The sequence below is a fragment of the Oryx dammah genome, unplaced genomic scaffold (genome assembly GCF_014754425.2).
Source record: "Oryx dammah isolate SB20612 unplaced genomic scaffold, SCBI_Odam_1.1 HiC_scaffold_12, whole genome shotgun sequence".
Lineage (NCBI taxonomy): Eukaryota > Metazoa > Chordata > Mammalia > Artiodactyla > Bovidae > Oryx > Oryx dammah.
The window spans coordinates 18535027-18552983 of NW_024070196.1; the positions used below are offsets into that span (position 1 = coordinate 18535027).

General features: G+C 45.4%; 2 non-coding genes and 1 pseudogene across 2 annotated transcripts; 2 read left to right on the top strand and 1 right to left on the bottom strand.

Moving 5' to 3' along the window:
- Window positions 1-1230: 1230 nt before the first annotated feature.
- Window positions 1231-17957, top strand: part of LOC120871634 — a 117094-nt pseudogene continuing 100367 nt past the window's right edge.
- On the bottom strand, window positions 3504-3613 carry LOC120871674. The gene has a single exon (XR_005723097.1). It is a non-coding gene; the product is annotated as a U6 spliceosomal RNA (small nuclear RNA).
- Window positions 9517-9589, top strand: TRNAS-UGA. The gene has a single exon. It is a non-coding gene; the product is annotated as a tRNA-Ser (tRNA).

Genomic DNA, 17957 nt, shown 5'->3' on the forward strand with positions numbered 1-17957 from the left:
AAGGGGGTTAATGAGGACACCGATATCTTTTTGATGGTGAGGCACACATTCTGCTCAGGGATTAAATAGACAAGGGAATCCAGAAAGCGTATTTCTGTCCTACCCACATTTTAAATTCCCTACTGGCAGGTAAAAATGATTTAAAAAATAGGGCAATAAGGATAAATAGGGCAGGGGAAAAAAAAATAGAGCAACGATGGCTGGATTGCTGGTCTGGAGGCGAGTGGAGATGATTCCATTCCAGGGTGGACGTGAGTAGAAATGATTGACATCGTCTTGAGATCCATCCCCAGCCGCTGGTTGGCTCTTGAGAACATTAGTAAGACAGATGGGTCGCTTCAGTTTTGTGTCGTGGCCATTCTCAGCCCCACGGGGTTGATGATACCTTTTCCCTATCTCCAGTCACCCTCTCCCCACCGGGAATGCACACTTGCTGGATGCAATAGAATCTGGGTTTCCCTCAATGCCTGACGTGTTTACTCTGCAAGTTTCCTGGCTCCTGAGGGGTGGAGGGGGCAGAAGAAAAAGCTCGAAGGACCTCTCCCACGCCTCTGATTCGTGTCTGCTGGCAGGTGCAGGGTTGAGGAGGGCGAGGGCACCGAACCCAAGTCGCTGCCTCTGCGAGGCAGGTGGGATCTCGCTCACATTCCATCAAGAAGCGGCTAGTCGCCATCCTTCTGGACAGCACGGTGAACTGCCTGTGCTTTCCAATGGGCTAAGCTTGGCTTCTGTTTTTAAGCCTTTAAACCAGAGCGTGGAGAAAGAAGGTCCCCCCAGTGCGGGATGTTGACAGCTTATCTAAATTTAGAGGCCACGCGGGGTGTGGTTTTTGCATATGTCCCTTCCTGATGCCAGTTGGCACTGCAGAGCTCAGCACAAGCCCCGAGCATTTCCGTGCTGCTCCCTCCCCGCCACACACACGCCCTGTGCGTTCCAGAAGGGGTGCTTCAAGCAGGTGACTAAGCAGAGAGAGCAAAAGCCCTTTCCAGGTTGCTTTGAAAATGGCTCCTTTCAAATCGCCGTTAAGATCCGGGTGCAGCTCCCTCTCCGGAATCTATGGGGAAATGCCATGTCCCTAGCACAGGGTACTGAGGCACAACAGTTCCCGTGTCGGCCAACTCTGCCCTCTGCCAAGCCTGTTGAGTCTGAACCTTCACTGCCAGAGCCTCTCATGCGCCTCAAATTTCAAGAGGAAAACATTTGCTAGATCTGACAGGCTACAGCCACTAGATGGCGCTAAAGGTCCGTGGAACATTTTCGGGTAGGCCCTTAAATCTGTAATTCCGCCCTTAGCTGAAGAATCCTTGTAGAAGAGAGAGACCTTGATCATAAATCCCACACGCAATAACAGGTTCATAATGCATCCTAGTGACTACATGTTGTATTTTTTTCTCCCTGAGAAATAAAATTTCTCTTTCAGTGGAGAAGGATGTTCCTTAACATCTAACATGTGCTAATGTTAAATCTCTTTCTTAGGAAGCCTGCAAAACTAAGCCTTTAACGTGTGCTGACCAAGACATCTGGGCAATGTCTGTGGCGAGATGCCGATTGATAGCTTGAGGGACTGAGAACACGTAAGCCATAGTCTTGGCAGCCTGGATAGGGAAGGTTATTTTTCCCCTAAAAAGTGAACATTTGACTTGTCAAAACCGTTTTCTCATTGATCCATGGAGACAGAATCTGCAGGTTAAAGAGGCAAGTTTACAGAAAATCTCCTTCATTTTTGGAAGGGAAGTTAAGGGAAAAGCAGAGACTAATTTCTTTCATTTAAAAAGTATTTACCTGAGAGTGAGTTTAAGAATAAAATACTGGTACAGCCACTATGGAGAACAGTGTGGAGATTCCTTAAAAAATTGCAAATAGAAATGCCTTATGACCCAGCAATCCCACTGTTGGGCATACACACAGAGGAAACCAGAATTGAAAGAGACACATGTACCCCAATGTTCATTGCAGCACTGTTTATAATAGCCAGGACATGGAAACAACCTAGATGTCCCTCAGTAGATGAATGGATAAGAAAGCTGTGGTACATATACACAATGGAGTATTACTCAGCCATTAAAAAGAATACATTTGAATCAGTTCTGCTGAGATGGATGAAACTGGAGCCGATTATACAGAGTGAAGTGAGCCAGAAAGAAAAACACCAATACAGTATACTAACACATATATATGGAATTTAGGAAGATGGCAATGATGACCCTGTATGCAGGACAGCAAAAAAGACACAGATGTGTATAGTGGACTTTTGGACTCAGAGGGAGAGGGAGAGGGTGAGATGATTTGGGAGAATGGCATTGAAACATGTATAATATCATGTAAGAATCGAAATGCCAGTCTATATCTGATGCAGGATATGACACGCTTGGGGCTGACGCGCGGGGATGACCCAGAGAGATGTTGTGGGGAGGGGGGTGGGAGGGGGGTTCATGTTTGGGAACGCATGTACACCTGTAGTGGATTCATGTCAATCTATGCCAAAACCAATACAGAATTGTAATGTAAAAATTAAAAATAAATAAATAAATAAATTTAAAAAAAAAAAGAATAAAATACTGGTGGGATAGAAATACATTTCTTTTTTGCCTTGACTCTTCCCATCCTAGAGCCTTCCATGTTGCCTGGGGAGGAGGAATGACAGAACTTTAAACAAATGCCAAATGAGAGAATCAACAGCGGAATCCGTCTGAAAACATAGCACAGTATATTCACTGATGTCTCAGTTGATTCTTAATATTGGTCCTTTCTGGAGGCAGTGCCACGCAACACAAAGGGCTGAAATTTCCTGGTTACGACGCACCTTTTGGTACCGTATTGGTCGAGTCTTTATGTGTTGATTATCATGTGCACAATGTGAGATTAGGTAAAAAACCAAAACCGAAACCAAAAAATCCACACACTTCAGACTAACTTTGGTGTTGTGTTGCAATTCCTTTGAAATTCCTACGTGTTACAGATTCCCCGTTAATTCTCTAGATTGAGTTCTTGGATCTGGACTAGGGCAGGTGGTCTTGTATCTCTCTCCTTCTCGCGGGCCTCGCACCTGGCATCTCAATCTACTTGCTCTGTTAAAGAAGAGCACAGAGATCTGGCTCAGGGCCCGGCATGGAGAGAACATGTTAAGTCCTATATTTTGTACATGTCACATTCCAAAATCTGCTTCTGGACCGCCCCTGCAGAGTCAGAAACTTGAGAGAACTTGTGAGCTTATGGTTGGAAAAAGAAGGATAAAAATCATTGAATCTCCATGACAAAAATGGAGACAATCTGCTGCCTTTCAGAGAAATCAACCAAGGTTCTCAAAGTTCAATGTAAGCACAGTTATTATTTTTATTGAAGTATAGTTGATTTACAGTGTTGTATCATTTTCTACTTACAGCAAAGCGTTTCAGTTATACATGTATATTCTTCTTCATGTTCTTTTCCATGTGGTTTTCTTGTGGTTTATTACAGGGAATTGGGTATGGTTCCCTGTGCTACACAGTAGGAGCTTATTGTCTAAAAATATGGACCAATGCTTCACGAATTTGTGTGTCATTCTTGTGTAGGGACCACATAAAGCTTCTCTGTATTGTTGCAATTTTAGTATATGTGCTGCCAAAGCAAGCACTGGAACAATTATTTTTTAACAGATTTGTGTTTTTTTTTTTTTTTTTTTTTACTATGTATCATAAATAAGAGGTATTTTCTCAGTCAATATTTTCCTTTTCCAGAGTTTGATGGTGTCTTCCTGGTTTCCATAATGCTAATTAGCCGTCCCATATTTAGTGCAGGCCCACGTGTTGTTGTTGTTGTTCAGTCACTCAGCTGTGTGCGACTCTTTGCGACCCCACGGACTGCAGCAGGCCAGGCCTCTCTGTCCATCACCAACTCCTGGAGCTTGCTCAAACTCATGCCCATTGAGTCAGTGATGCCATCCAACTATCTCATCCTCTGTCATCCCTTTCTCCTCCTGCCTTCAATCTTTCCCAGCATCAGGGTCTTTTCCAATAAGCTGGCTCTTTGCATCAGGTGGCCAAAGTATTGGAGCTTCAGCTTCAGCACCAGTCCTTCCAATGGATATTCAGGGTTGATTTCCTTTAGGATTGATTTCTTTCAGGATTGACTGGTTTGATCTCCTTGCAGTTCAGGGGACTCTCAAGAGTCTTCTCCAACACCAAAGTTCAAAAGCATCAATTATTTGGCACTCAGCTTTCTCTATGGTACAACTCTCACATCCATGCATGACCCCTGGAAAAAGCATAGCTTTGATTACACAGACCTTTGTCAGCAAAGTAACGTCTCCGCTTTTTAATATGTTGTCTAGGTTGGCCATAGCTTTTCTTCTAAGGAGCAAGCGTCTTTTAATTTCATGACTGCAGTCACCATCTGCAGTGATTTTGGAGCCCAAGAAAATAAAGTTTGTCACTGTTTCCATTGTTTCCTCGTCTATTTGCCATGAAGTGATAGGACGGGATGACATGATCTTCTTTTTTCAATGTTGAGTTTTAAGCTAGTTTTTTCACTCTCCTCTTTCATTTTCATGAAGAGGCTCTTTAGTTCAAACTCTTTGCTTTCTGCCATAAGGGTGGTGTCATCTGCATATCTGAGGTTATTGATATTTCTCCTGGCAATTCTGATTCCAGCTTGTGCTTCCTCCAGCCTGGCATTTCACATGATGTACTCTGCACATAAGTTAAATAAGCAGGGTGACAATACACAGCCTTGACGTACTCCTTTCCCAATTTGGAATCAGTCCATTGTTCCATGTCTGGTTTTAACTGTTGCTTTTTTACCTGCCTACAGGTTTTGCAGGAAGCAGGTAAGGTGGTCTGGTATTCCCATCTCTAAAATTTTCCACATTTTGTTGTGATCCACACAGTCAAAGTCTTTGGTGTAGTCAATGAAGCAGATGTTTTTCTGGAATTCCTTTGCTTTTTCTATGATCCAACAGATGGTGGCAATTTGATCTCAGGTTGCTCTGCCTTTCCTAAATCCAGCTTGAACATCTGGAAGTTCTCAGTTCATGTACTGTTGAAGCCTGGCTTGGAAAATTTTGAGCGCTACTTTGCTGGCATGTTAAATGAGTGCAATTGTGTGGTAGTTTGAACATTCTTTTGCATTGTCTTTCTTTGAGATTGGAATGAAAACTGACCTTTTCCAGTCCTGTGGCTACTGCTGAGTTTTCAAATATGCTGCCATAATGAGTGCAGCACTTTCACAGCATCAACGTTTAGGATTTGACATAGCTCAACTGGAATTCCATCACCTCCACTAGCTTTGTTCGTAGTGATACTTCCTAAGGCCCACCTGACTTTGCATTCCAGCCAGCTCTAGGTGAGTGATCACACCATTGTGGTTACTGGGACATGAAGATCTTTTTTGTATAGTTCTTCTGTGTATTCTTGCCACCTCTTCTTAATATCTTCTGCTTCTGTTAGGTCCATACCATTTCTGTCCTTTATCGAGCCCATCTTTGCATGAAATGTTCCCTTGGTATCTCTAATTTTCTTGAAAAGATCTCTAGTCTTTCCCATTCTATTGTTTTCCTCTATTTCTTTGCATTGTTCACTTAGGAAAGGGATGTCCACGGCACATGTTCATTTTGACTCTGAGAGAAACAAAGTGGAAACTCTTAATGAAGTGAGAGAAGTGTTTCTTCTCCCACTAATGTGTTTTGTGGTCAAACTTCATTTTCAGAAATAGAACAATACAGGACTTCCCTGGTGGGGTCCAGTGGTTAAGACTCCACTTCCCCCGCAAGGGGAATAGGTTCGATCCTTGGTCCAGGAACTAAGATCCTGCATGTCACATGGTGTGACCAAACAAAAACATTTAAAAGAAATAGAACAATATAAGGAAGCAGATGGGTATGTTCTGGGCTTTGGGTTTCTCTTTGATACTCCAGAAGACTTCTTACCTCCCTCCCCATCCTTCCATCCCCCTTCTCTTCCCTGCCCTTCTTCTCCAGACAAAGAGGTTTTATCTCTCCCTTCCAAGATAAGGTAAATCACGGTCCTGACCTTCAAATAAGGAACAGTTCTGTCTCCTTGGGCTGCATCCATACCCATTCAGTGATGTGGAACTGCAAGGCAAGCCTGGGGGATGTACCATGTGCCTCCCAACAGCTGAGCCCTGGAAGCTGGGATGCGAACACAGCAGAACCAGGACTCCTGCCTCCTCTCCAGCTGCTGACGCCAGAGACCCAGCGGGAACGGGGCGGATCTGGCTCCTGGCTCCTCCTCCCACCAGAGACCCAGGGGGGAGGGGGGCGGAGCTGGCTCCTGGCTCCTCCTCCTGCCAGAGACCCTGTTGGGGAGGGGGAGGAGCTGGCTCCTGGCTCCTCCTCCCTCCAGAGACCCCCACCCCCCCACTCCACCCACCCGCCACAGGGGAGGGGGCAGAGCTGGCTCCTGGCTCCTCCTTCCACCAGAGACCCAGCGGGGAGGGGGCGGAGCTGACTACTGGTTTTTCCTCCCGCCAAGTTCACTTCCTTTCGATCTTCTGACCTTCCGATGGCTGTCACACTCAGCAAGCAAGCTGAATGCAGGGCAGATGGCACTTAAGCCAGTCTTTCTTCTGAGAGTTACTTATTCTGGTCAGAAGGCAAGGACAGAGGGAAGGCTTTTCTGCTGGTTCCCGGAGTCCCCTTCTGCTCTGGGGTAGCACCTCCACTGTTCCACAGGGGTTTGGTGAAGGTGCACAGGATTTGCAGCAGTGTGGCTATCTCAGAAGATAGGCTGTACAGATATTCTCATCCCAATCTGTTACAAAACTCTTGCTCCTCTCTACCCTCTTCACATCCTTACAGTAACCAGGGGTCAGGAGTTGTAGAAGAGGTGCTGGGGACATCTCTGTGAATTTGCTGAGAGCGGTCTGTCCCAAGCATCTTCATATCAGGTACCTTTTTAATGTAGCATCTCAGTTGAAATGGAGGCAGAAGGGGTCTTATTCTACTATCTCTCATTTCTCAGGGACTGAATGAGATTCTGTAAGTGAAAACCTTTAGCATTTAGGACTGATTCTGAAGCTGCAGCTCCAATACTTTGGGCACCTGATGTGAAGAGCTGACTCACTGGAAAAGACCCTAAGGCTGGGAAGGATTGAAGGCAGGAGGAGAAGGGGGTGATAGAGAATGTCATGGTTGGATGGTATCATCCACTCAATGGACATGAGTTTGAGCAAATTCTGGGAGATGATGAAGGACAGAGAAGCCTGGCATGCTGCAGTCCATAGGGTCACAAAGAGTTGGACCCAACTGAGTTAACAGCAACAAGTGCAAACCAAGTGTGAAGAGATCTCTGTCAACTATAAAATTCTGTGCGGATGTCACTTGTTAGCATCATCATTATCTGCCAATCTATGGAGACTGATGGAATCTTGTTACCGCCACTACCAGGAAATAGTAAAAAGCCCTTTCCAGTATGAAAGTGTACATTCTGGAAACAATGTTTAAAGTCCAGGATTATTAGTGGGTGATAATCTTTGGTAGGGGGCAGTTAATTTCCAATCTTGTATCAGAGGCAGTGGGCAATGGTGAGTCGTGGGCTGTGACTGTGGGGTGAATACTAATTGCCCTCAACACTGCTGCCCGATTCACATGGGGTGAGGGCAAACAAGAGCACGCCAAGTGACTGTCAAACAGTGCTGCTGCTTTCAGAAGCCGCGAGAATTTCAGTCAACATTTAATAACTAAGGCAACGAGACGGCTGGAAGGGTTTGTATTCCAGGCATGATATTGCAGCCTGGTTGTGCAAATGGAAGGGAGAGGGACTACATGAAGTGTGTGTGTGTGTGAGAGAGAGAGAGATGTGTGTGCTTTGTGTGTGTGTGTGTGTGTGTTAGGGCTTCCCAGGTGGCTTAGTGGTAAAGAATCTGCCTGCCAAGCAGGAGATGCTGGTTCGATCCTTTGGTTGGGAAGATCCCCTGGAGAAGGAAATGGCAACCCCACTCCAGTATTCTGCTTGGAAAGTCCCATGGACGGAGGAGTCTGGTGGGTTACAGTCATGGGGTCACAGAGTCAGACATGATAGAGAGACTGAGCACAACTCTGTGTGTGTGTGTGCGTGGTGTGCGTGGCATGTGGGTTGTGTGTGTGTGTGGTGTGTGTGTGATTTGCATGTGGTGTGTATGTGGTACGTGTGTGTGGTGTGTGTGTATGTGCACACTGGCTTGTTTACCTGCGGACGGGGAAAGGTGTCTTCAGAGCACGGATTGACATATAATTGCCCTATAGAAAGCTGATGGGAAGAATGTCTTGAGCTAAATTTGAGTTCAGGTTTGAGAAAAGTGAATATTGAGTCACACTGGATTCTTTTAAAACCCGTTTCTCATCATAGAGGGAGTCCCTGCATGTGGTGTACAATGGAGATGCTGTGAAAGGCTCGCAGAACAGGGGTGGTGGGTTTCCATTGCCATCTTGGCTGCCTGAGTTCACACTTGCTCCATCTAGTTCCATCCTTGTCCAGAGCAGGCCTCCCCTCTTGTGTTGGAACCAGCCTCCAGGCTCACATCTTGCATGATCTGGGGCCAGGCAGTGGCTTGGAGATGTGTCATTGGAATAGATGCCAGGAGTTTCCTCAGGAGGTGGGTGGGGAGGCAGGTGTGGGGTGGTGCTGGAGACTTGGGGTGTAGATCAGTGTCACTTCGAGGTGGACATCTCTAAGTGACACACCAACCTCAGCCATGGGTGGACCTCACTGTGGGCAAGGAGAAGAGAGCTCCGCCACTGTCAGCCGCCTGCACCCTGACGGGCGGGGGCCGTCAGGGTGCTGCTTTCAGAAGCCAAGAGAGATTCAGTCCTCCGACCTTTTCAGGTGGGGCTTGCAGCCTCTCCTCGTCACCCTCTGAATCCCTGGTGGTGTCTTGCCTCTTCTGCTTGGCCTGTGGAGCCTTTTCATCCTGTCTTGCTTAGCCTTAAACTTTTGTTCTGTTAGCATATGCCAGAATCTTGCTGCCTGAAATCAATCACTTGCCTCGTTTTTCTTATCATGTGCCACTCATGCCAGTGTACCAGCATCGCGTTTTGTGAGTCTAGTTAGAGGGAGGAACACGTGCTGATTAATACAGTTGAAATACCCCATATGGATAATTTAAGAGTGAAAGCCCCTCATAACACCATCCCTTAGAGATGTTTCCATTAGTCATATGTTCTTCCATGTTATTCTAGGCACAGAATAACACAGGCAAATAAGACACGTAATTATGTCTGTGTTGTTTTCAAAAACGGAGTCTTACTACTCAGACTCTTCTTCTGCATCATGTCTTTTTCACTTAACACATCTTGGACATTTCTCTGAATTGTGAGCCGTTAGGTCACCCTTAGAATCTCTAGGGGGAGGAGGAGAATTGTGTTTTGGGAAAGCTGCTCAGGCAATTCTGGGAGGTAATCCTCCCCACCCCTGCTGCTGCCGTGTGACCCCTCTGCGATGAGGACCCTCACTCTTTCACTTGGTGCCCATGGGCGCTGTGCTTGATGATGTATCAGCATACTCATTGTCACTTCTTTTGATTTAAAAAGTGTCCGCTGGGACTTCCCTGGTGGTCTAGTGGTTAAGACTCCATGCTCTGAATGCAGGGGGCCCAGGTTCAATCCCTGGCTGGGGAACTAGATCCCACATGCTTCAACTAAAGCTCCCGTAGGTGGCAACCAAGACCCCGCACAGCTAAATAAATAAAAAGGTGTCCTCTAACCTCTTTCAAAATCTCCCTTCCTGGGACAGATAGGGAGTTTAAGATGGCATGTACACACCGCTAGGCTCCCTAGGTTGCGGTAGTTGTAAAGAACCCACCTGCCAGTGCAGGAGATGTAAGAGTTGCGGGTTTGAACCCTGGGTTGGGAAGATTCCCCGGAGGAGGGCATGACAACCCACTCCAGTATTCCTGCCTGGAGAATCCCATGGACAGAGCAGCCTGGCAGGCTACAGTCCATAGGGTCACAAAAAGTCGGACACGACTGAAGCGGCTGAGCACGCACACATGTGCACACTGCTATATTTAAAGTGAGTAACCAAGAATCTACTGTATGGCACAGGGAACTCTGCTCAGTGTTACGTGGCAGCCTGGATGGGAAGGGAATCTGGGGGAGAATGGATCTAAGAATATGTATGGCCGAGTCCCTTCGCTGTCCACCCGAAACTATCACGATATTGTTAATCGGCTATACTCCAATACAAAAGAAAAAGTTCAGAAAAATCCTCCTTGCTCCCTCCCTTCCTTCTCTTTCTCTCCCTCTCTGCCTCACTCCTTCTTCCTCATTTACTTATCTCTTTATAATAAAAAAGCCACCGAATATAAAGAATATTATTAATGTGGAAAAGAACCACAGACCGTCTGTTCTCTACCTTCCCTTTCCTGTAAACAGACCCCTAACTGAGCTAGGATCACCCCGAGGGAGGAGACACTTTAAAGATGCCCACCGTTGCTGCCGGACTGGGGAGAAGCCTGGATCCGGGAGAGTTGGGGGGAGGGGGAGAGGGGAGAGAGCGCTGCAGGGACCCTCCGGATGGAGCTGAGGCTTCTCCGATTCCTGGAAAATAGCCTGTCTCTCCTGCCGCTGCTATTAAATCTCTCTCAAGATGCTTCTGTGCTTCTCTCTAAAAGCATAGAAGGAAAGCAGCTCTGGTTTGCCTGTGCTTTCACCGCAACAGGAACCGGGTTGGGGGGAGGGGCGCCAAGCTCACACGTGGCTTTCTGCCCTCCGCCCGTGACGGTTGCCTGATGGCTGGTATTCTTGCCTTTAATCATCAGCCTTATATGTCTGTACTGGGGGTCGTGCCTGTAACTCAGTGCAGCCTCCACCATGACAGAGCCTCCATTACAATCCTCACGGTCAGGGGCACCATTACAGTTTCAGCTTTTCCCAGAAAGCGGAGGCCTAGTTCAGCAAATCTCTCTCTAACATCAATATTCTGTCTCTGTCTGATCAATAAGGAAACATTTTTGACAAGTCTGATGTTTGGCTTTGAGGAGGAAAATGACCTGCTTGAGCTGGGAGGGGAAAGATTTATGTGCTGCTGCAAGACCTTAGTTTTCACCCTGAGCTTGTTGTGCAAGGAGGTTTTAGGGGAATGGGCACTTGGCTTCTTTTGCCTCTATGACAACTTCTGTCTACAAGAGCTTTTTAAGTGTGAATACCAAGGCTAGTGGCAAGCATTACAAACCGTAACACCGGCAATCTCAAAGGGAAAAAAAGAAGCTTGCTGGAAGAGTAAAGGACATCCTCCAATTTTCTTAGGAATAAGGGATGCGGTTATATTACAAGGTGTCAGGAGGAGTTATTCTGACCCTTGAATGGAATTTCCATTCAGGAGAAGGTTAATTTCTTTCTTACACCTCCCCCACCCCCCACCCCCTGGTCAAGTGTTTTGTTTTGTGACTTCCCTTTTCATCTTACCAATAAGGAATTTGAGGTACTGATAGGCTTGGTAAGTCTCAAGGAGCAAGTGGTATTTGAAACCTTTGTTCAGCTGTGCTTTATGATAGAGTCTCTGTTAGTCTCAATTTTCCTATTCCTGCTGGGCTTGAGATCAAAAGATAGTGAAGACGTCCAGGAGAATTTCAGCACAGAGGCAGGAGACCCACAGAGATTTGGGAGTGCTACCTCCCTGAGGTAGTTTGGCCTCACCCTACCCTTACCTGGTGGTTCTTGGTACAAAGAACCCAGGTGTGATGCCCTGGATCAGCCATTGTACATCCTGTTCTCTAGGTGTTGGGATGCAGGAGAACACACCATGGTCAGATAGAATCTTAACTGTGGGCTTCCAATTAAATGGGATGTACACAAGGTGTTTTTTTCACTCCCAGAAGACATAGAAAGAAGTCTGGGAGAAATCCGTCTGCTGCTTCCAACTCTATACTTCTGAGAGGTTTAGAGGAAGAGCATTCCCTCTGGGGGCCAGACCAATTCCAACTCTGAGGCAGATATATTGAAATGATTGACCGGGAGTGTGGATACCTATTCAGGGCCTGAAAAAAGAAAGCCAGGGCTTAACAACTAAGAAACTAACTGAACCTTGTTAGAAATCAATGCGTTAAATGGAATTGAGCTGGTAGATGAAGCCTCAGCCAATCAGGGTGTGTGGTTTGGGCAGCTTTGTTTATCAGCTCCGAGTCTAGTTTTGTTCAGTGATAATCTGATAGCAGTTCTGCACGCTGGTTGGCTGGAGAGGCTCTCTTCTACAATGAGAAGATAATCAATCATGTTACTGGCTTTTGTCTTGGTGAAAGTATTTAGATTTCAACCAGCTGGTAAGCTGCCTCAAGGCCACCTGCTTGACTGAAAAATAAAGCATCGGTCTCCCTTTGCAAGGAGAGGGGAGGAAGTACTGACTTGTGTGATAATTTTAGGTGGATGATTAAATTTGGCTTCTTAGGCTCCAGCTGAAAATTCAATTCAGATGACTGGTTTTTCTTTTCATACACCGTTGAGCAATCCTGTGTACTGCCACGGCTAATGATCCTGGTGCTGATTTTCCCTTCATTTTAACAAAGCACAGGATCCCTGGCCCACTGTCTATTTCATGTGCCTCCTGGCTACCAGAGCAAAATGAAGAAATGCACTCTTTTTGTATAAGTTAAGAATAAGACTCTTAGGCGGGCAAGCTCAGAGAGGCTCTCCAAGGAGCAAAATTGCTCTGTAGGAGAAAATCAGAACAGTGATGATTTCTCTAATGATAATTCATAAAATATACCAGTCTCCTCTGGTGTATTTCATCTCTACAGGGCAATTGGTTATGCATCTGGCACCGTTTGACTGAAACATCTCAATCTCAGATGCCACAGGAGCAAACGTGTTCCATGTGTTTGAGCTGGCCCCAGATTGTAGCAGTGTTCTTGACTTCCTTATTCCCCACATCAAATCCATCAGCAAATCCTGTCATTCTAGCTCCATAACGTTTCTCTGAAATTTCTATTTCTTTGCTTCCTCTGTAAGTACCACCCCTCGGACGCGGGGTATCTCCTCTCGGCCCTCGCCCCTGACCTCGGACGTGGGGTAGCTCCTCTCGGGCACCGCCCCTGACCTCGGACAAAGCCTCCGTTATCTCTTGCCTGGGCCCCTGCCGTCACCTCGTAAGCTGTTTCCTTGCGTTTATTTTTGCCTTCCAAAATCCACTCCTCTCACAACAGCTAGGGCACCTTAAAAAAAACTGGTCATGAATCCCACGTTATTAAAAACCTTTAATAGCTGCCCATGATAGTTATGTCAAATGAAGCTTTCCAACAAAGTCCTCAGGACCTTATGCAATCTGGCCTCTGCCTGCCTGTCTGTGCTTATCTTACACCTCTCTTCCTCTCCCCCACCCTGGTTTTGCTGTGTCTGGAAAACTTCAAGTTCTCTTCCACCTTAGGACCTTTGCATTTAGAAGTTCTCTGCATCCAGACTGTTCTTCCCCTAACCAAGGTCTTCCCAGGATGTCATCGTTTTTATTCTGGTTTCAACCCAAAAGTGAACTTCTCAGAGAATCTTTTTTGACTAAAGCAAATGAAAGTAGTCTAGTATTATATTGATTGGGCTTCCCTTGTGGCTCAGTGGTAAGAATCTGCCTGCCAGTGCAGGAGACGCAAGAGACACAGGTTCGATTCCTGTGTTGGAAAATGCCCTGGAGAAGGAAATGGCGACTCACTCCAGTATTCTTGCCCGGGAAATCCCATTGACAAAGGAGCCTGGCTGGCTACAGCCTATGGGGTCCCCAAAGAGTCGGCCATACTTAGTAATTAAACTACGAAGTATTATATTATCCTATTTTAGCTTCAAAATAGCACTAACCACTACCCTACACTTTTTCTTGTGTATTTGTTTATTGCCTGTCTCTTTTACTCAGTTCAGTTCAGTTGCTCAGTCATGTCCGACTCTCTGTGACCCAATGGGCTGCAGCATGCCAGGCTTCCCTGTTCATCACCAGCTCCTGGAGCTTGTTTAAACTTACGTCCTTCGAGCCGGTGATGGCATCCACCCAGTCATCTTCTGTTGTCCCCTCCTTCTCTTGCCTTTAATCCTTCCCAGTATCAGGGTCTTTTCCAATGAGCCAGTTCTTCGCATCAAGTGACCAAAGTATTGGAGCTTCAGCTTCAGAATCAGTCATTCCAGTGAATCTTCAGGGTTGATTTCCTTTAGGATTGGATGGTTGGATCTCCTTGCAGTTCAGGGGACTCTCAAGAGTCTTCTCCAACACCACAGTTCAAAGCATCAGTTCTTTGGCACTCAGCTTTCTTTATGGTGCAACTCTCACATCCATACATGACCACTGGAAAAAGCATAGGTTTGACTACACAGACCTTTGTCAGCAAAGTAACGTCTTTGCTTTTTAATATGTTGTCTAGGTTGGTCGTAGCTCTTCTTCCAAGGAGCAAGCATGTTTTAATTTCATGACTGCAATTACCATTTACAGTGATTTTGGAGCCCAAGAAAATAAAGTCTGCCACTGTTTCCACTGTTTCCCCATCTATTTGTCATGAAGTGATGGGACTGGATGCCATGATCTTAGTTTTTTGAATGTTGAGTTTTAAGCCAGGTTTTTCACTCTCCTCTTTCATTTTCATGAAGAACCTCCTTAGTTCCTCTTTGCTTTCTACCATAAGGGTGGTGTCATCTGCATATCTGAGGTTATTGATATTTCTCCTGGCAATCTTGATTCCAGCTTGTGCTTCATCCAGCATGGAATTTTGCATGATGTACTCTGCATATAAGTTAAATAAGCAGGGTGACAATATACAGCCTTGATGTACTCCTTCCCCAGTTTGGAACCAGTCTGATGTTCCATGTCTGGTTCTAACTGTTGCTTCTTGACCTGCATACAGGTTTCGTAGGAGGCAGGTAAGGTGGTCTGGTATTCCCAACTCTTCAAGAATTTTCCACTGATTGTTGTGATCCACACAGTCAAAGACTTTGGTGTACTCAATAAAACAGAAGTAGATGTTTTTCTGGAACTCTCTAGCTTTTTCTATTATCCAGCAGATGTTGGCAATTTGATCTCTGGTTCCTCTGCCTTTTCTAAAACCAGCTTGAACATCTGGAAGTTCTCAGGTCACATACTATAGAAGCCTGGGTTGGAGAATTTTGAGCATTACTTTCCTAGCATGTGAGATGAGTGCAATTGTATGGTAGTTTGAACATTCTTTGGCAACGACTTTCTTTGGGATTGGAATGAAAATGGACCTTATCTAGTCTTGTGGCCACTGCTGAGTTTTCCAAATTTGCTGGCATATTGAGTGCAGCACTTTCACAGCATCATCTTTCAGGATTTGAAATAGCTCAGCTGGAATTCCATCACTTCCACTAGCTTCGTTCGTAGTGATGCTTCCTAAGTGACTTTGCACTCCAGGATGTCTGGCTCTAGGTGAGTGATCACACCATCGCGGTTATCTGGGTCATTAAGACTTTTTTGTACAGTTCTTCTGTGTATTTTTGCCACCTCTTCTTAATATCTTCTGCTTCTCTTAGGTCCATACCATTTCTATCCTTTATTGTGCTTATCTTTGCATGAAATGTTCCTTTGGTATCTCTAATTTTCTTGAAGAGATCTGTAGTCATTCCCATTCTATTGTTTTCCTTTATTTCTTTTCACTGATTGCTGAGCAATGCTTTCTTATCTTTCCTAGCTATTCTTTGGAACTCTGCATTCAGATGGGTATATCTTTCCTTTTCTCCTTTACCTTCCACTTCTCTTCTTTTCTCAGCTATTTGTAAGGCCTCTTCAGACAACCATTTTAACTTTTTGCATTTCTTCTTCTTGGGGATGGCCTTGATCACTGCCTCCTGTACAATGTCATGAACCTCCATCCATAGCTCTTCAGACACTCTATCAGATCTAATCCCTTGAATCTGTCTGTTACTTCCACTGTATTATCATGGAGGATTTGATTTAGGTCATGCTTGAATGGGCTAGTGTTTGTCCCTACTTTCTTCAATTTCAGTCTGAATTTGGCAATAAGGAGTTCATGATCTGAGTCACAGTTTGCTCTCAGTCTTGTTTTTGTTGACTATATAGAGCTTCTCTATCTTTGTTTGCAAAGAATATAATCAATCTGATTTCGGCATTGACTATCTGGTGATATCCATGTGTAGAGTCAGCTCTTGTGTTGTTGGGAGAGGGTGTTTGCTATAACCAGTGTGTTCTCTTGGCAAAACTCTGTTAGCTTTTGCCCTGCTTCATTTTGTACTCCAAGGCCAAACTTGCATGTTACTCTAGGTATTTCTTGACTTCCTACTTTTGCATTCCAGTCCCCAAGTCTTCATAGAACCATTCAACTTCAGCTTCTTCAGCTTTAGTGGTTGGGGCGTAGACTTGGATTACTGTGATGTTGAATATTTTGCCTTGGAAACGAACAGAGATCATTCTGTCATTTTTGAGATTGCACCGAAGTACTGCATTTTGGACTCTTGTTGACTATGAGGGCTACTTAATTTCTTCTAAGGGATTCTTGTCCGCAGTAGTAGATACAATGGTCTTCTGAATTATATTCACCCATTCCAGTCCATTTTAGTTCACTGATTCCTCAAATTTCGATGTTCACTCTTTCCATCTCCTGTTTGACCACTTCCTTTTACCTTGATTCATGGACCTAATATTCCAGGTTCCTATGAAATATATTCTTTACAGCATCAAACTTTACTTCCATTACCAGTCACATCCACAACTGGGCATTGTTTTTGCTTTGATTCCATCTCTTCATTCTTTCTGGAGTTATTTCTCCACTCTTCTCCTGTAGCATATTGGGCATATACTGATCTGGGGAGTTCATCTTTCAGTGTCCTATCTTTTTGCCTTTTTATACTGTTCATGGGGTTCTTACAATAACAGTACTGAAGGTGTTTGCCATTCCCTTCTCCAGTGGACCATATTTTGTCAGAACTCTCAACTATGACCATCTGTCTTGGGTGGCTCTACATGGCATGAAACTATAAAGTTTCATTGAGTTAGACAAGGATGTGATCCATGTGCTCATTCTGGTTAAACTTCTCCTCTGTGATTGTGGCTTTCATTCCATCTGGCCTCTGATGGGTAAGGATGGGAAGCTTATGGAAGCTTCCTGATGGGAGAGACTGACTGTGGGGAAACTGGGTCTTGTTCTGATGGATGGGGCCATGCTCAGCAAATCTTTAATCCAATTATCTGTTGATGGCTTGTGTTCTCTGCCTGTTGTTTGGCCTGAGGTCAAATTGTGATGGGGTAATGACTATAATGGCAACATCGTTCAAAAGGACTTGCGCAGGCACTGTTGTATTCAGTGCCCCTGATCCCACAGCAGGCCACTGTTGACGCACGCCACCACTGGAGATTCCTGGACACTCACAGGCAAGTCTGGCTCAGTCTCTTGTGGGGACACTGCTCCTTTCTCCTGGTTCCTGGTACACATAAGGTTTTGTTTGTGCCCTCCAAGAGTCTGTTTTCCCAGTCCTATGGAAGTTCTGTAATCAAATCCGACTGGCTTCCAAAATCAAATTCCCTGGGTGCTGTCAGCCCTTTTGCCAGATCTCCAGGTTGGGAACTCTGTTGTGTCTCTTTTACCAGAATGTATTCAGTTCAGTTCAGTTCAGTTGCTCAGTCGTGTCTGACTCTTTGTGACCCCATGAATCGCAGTAAGATCTATTACAATATGGACTTTGCTGTGTTCAGAGCATGCCCAGTGCCTAGGATTGTGTTCCACTGAATGTGTGCTTAGTCGTGTCTGACTCTTTGTGACCCCATGGACTGTGGCCTACTAGGCTCCTCTGTCCATGGGATTCTCCAGGGAAGAATACTGGAGTAGGTTGCCATTTCCTCCTCTAAGGGATCTTCCTGACCCAGGGATTGAACCTGTGTCTCCTGCCTTGACAGGAGGATTCTTTATACCACTGAGCCACCTGGGAAGCCCTATTGCCTAGAGTAGTGTTCTGTAAATAGCAGGTCCTTAGTAAATGGTTATCTAGTAAATGAACGAGCCAAGCCTGGCAAAGAAGAGGTTTTCCTCAGTGATACAGCAACAGGATGCTT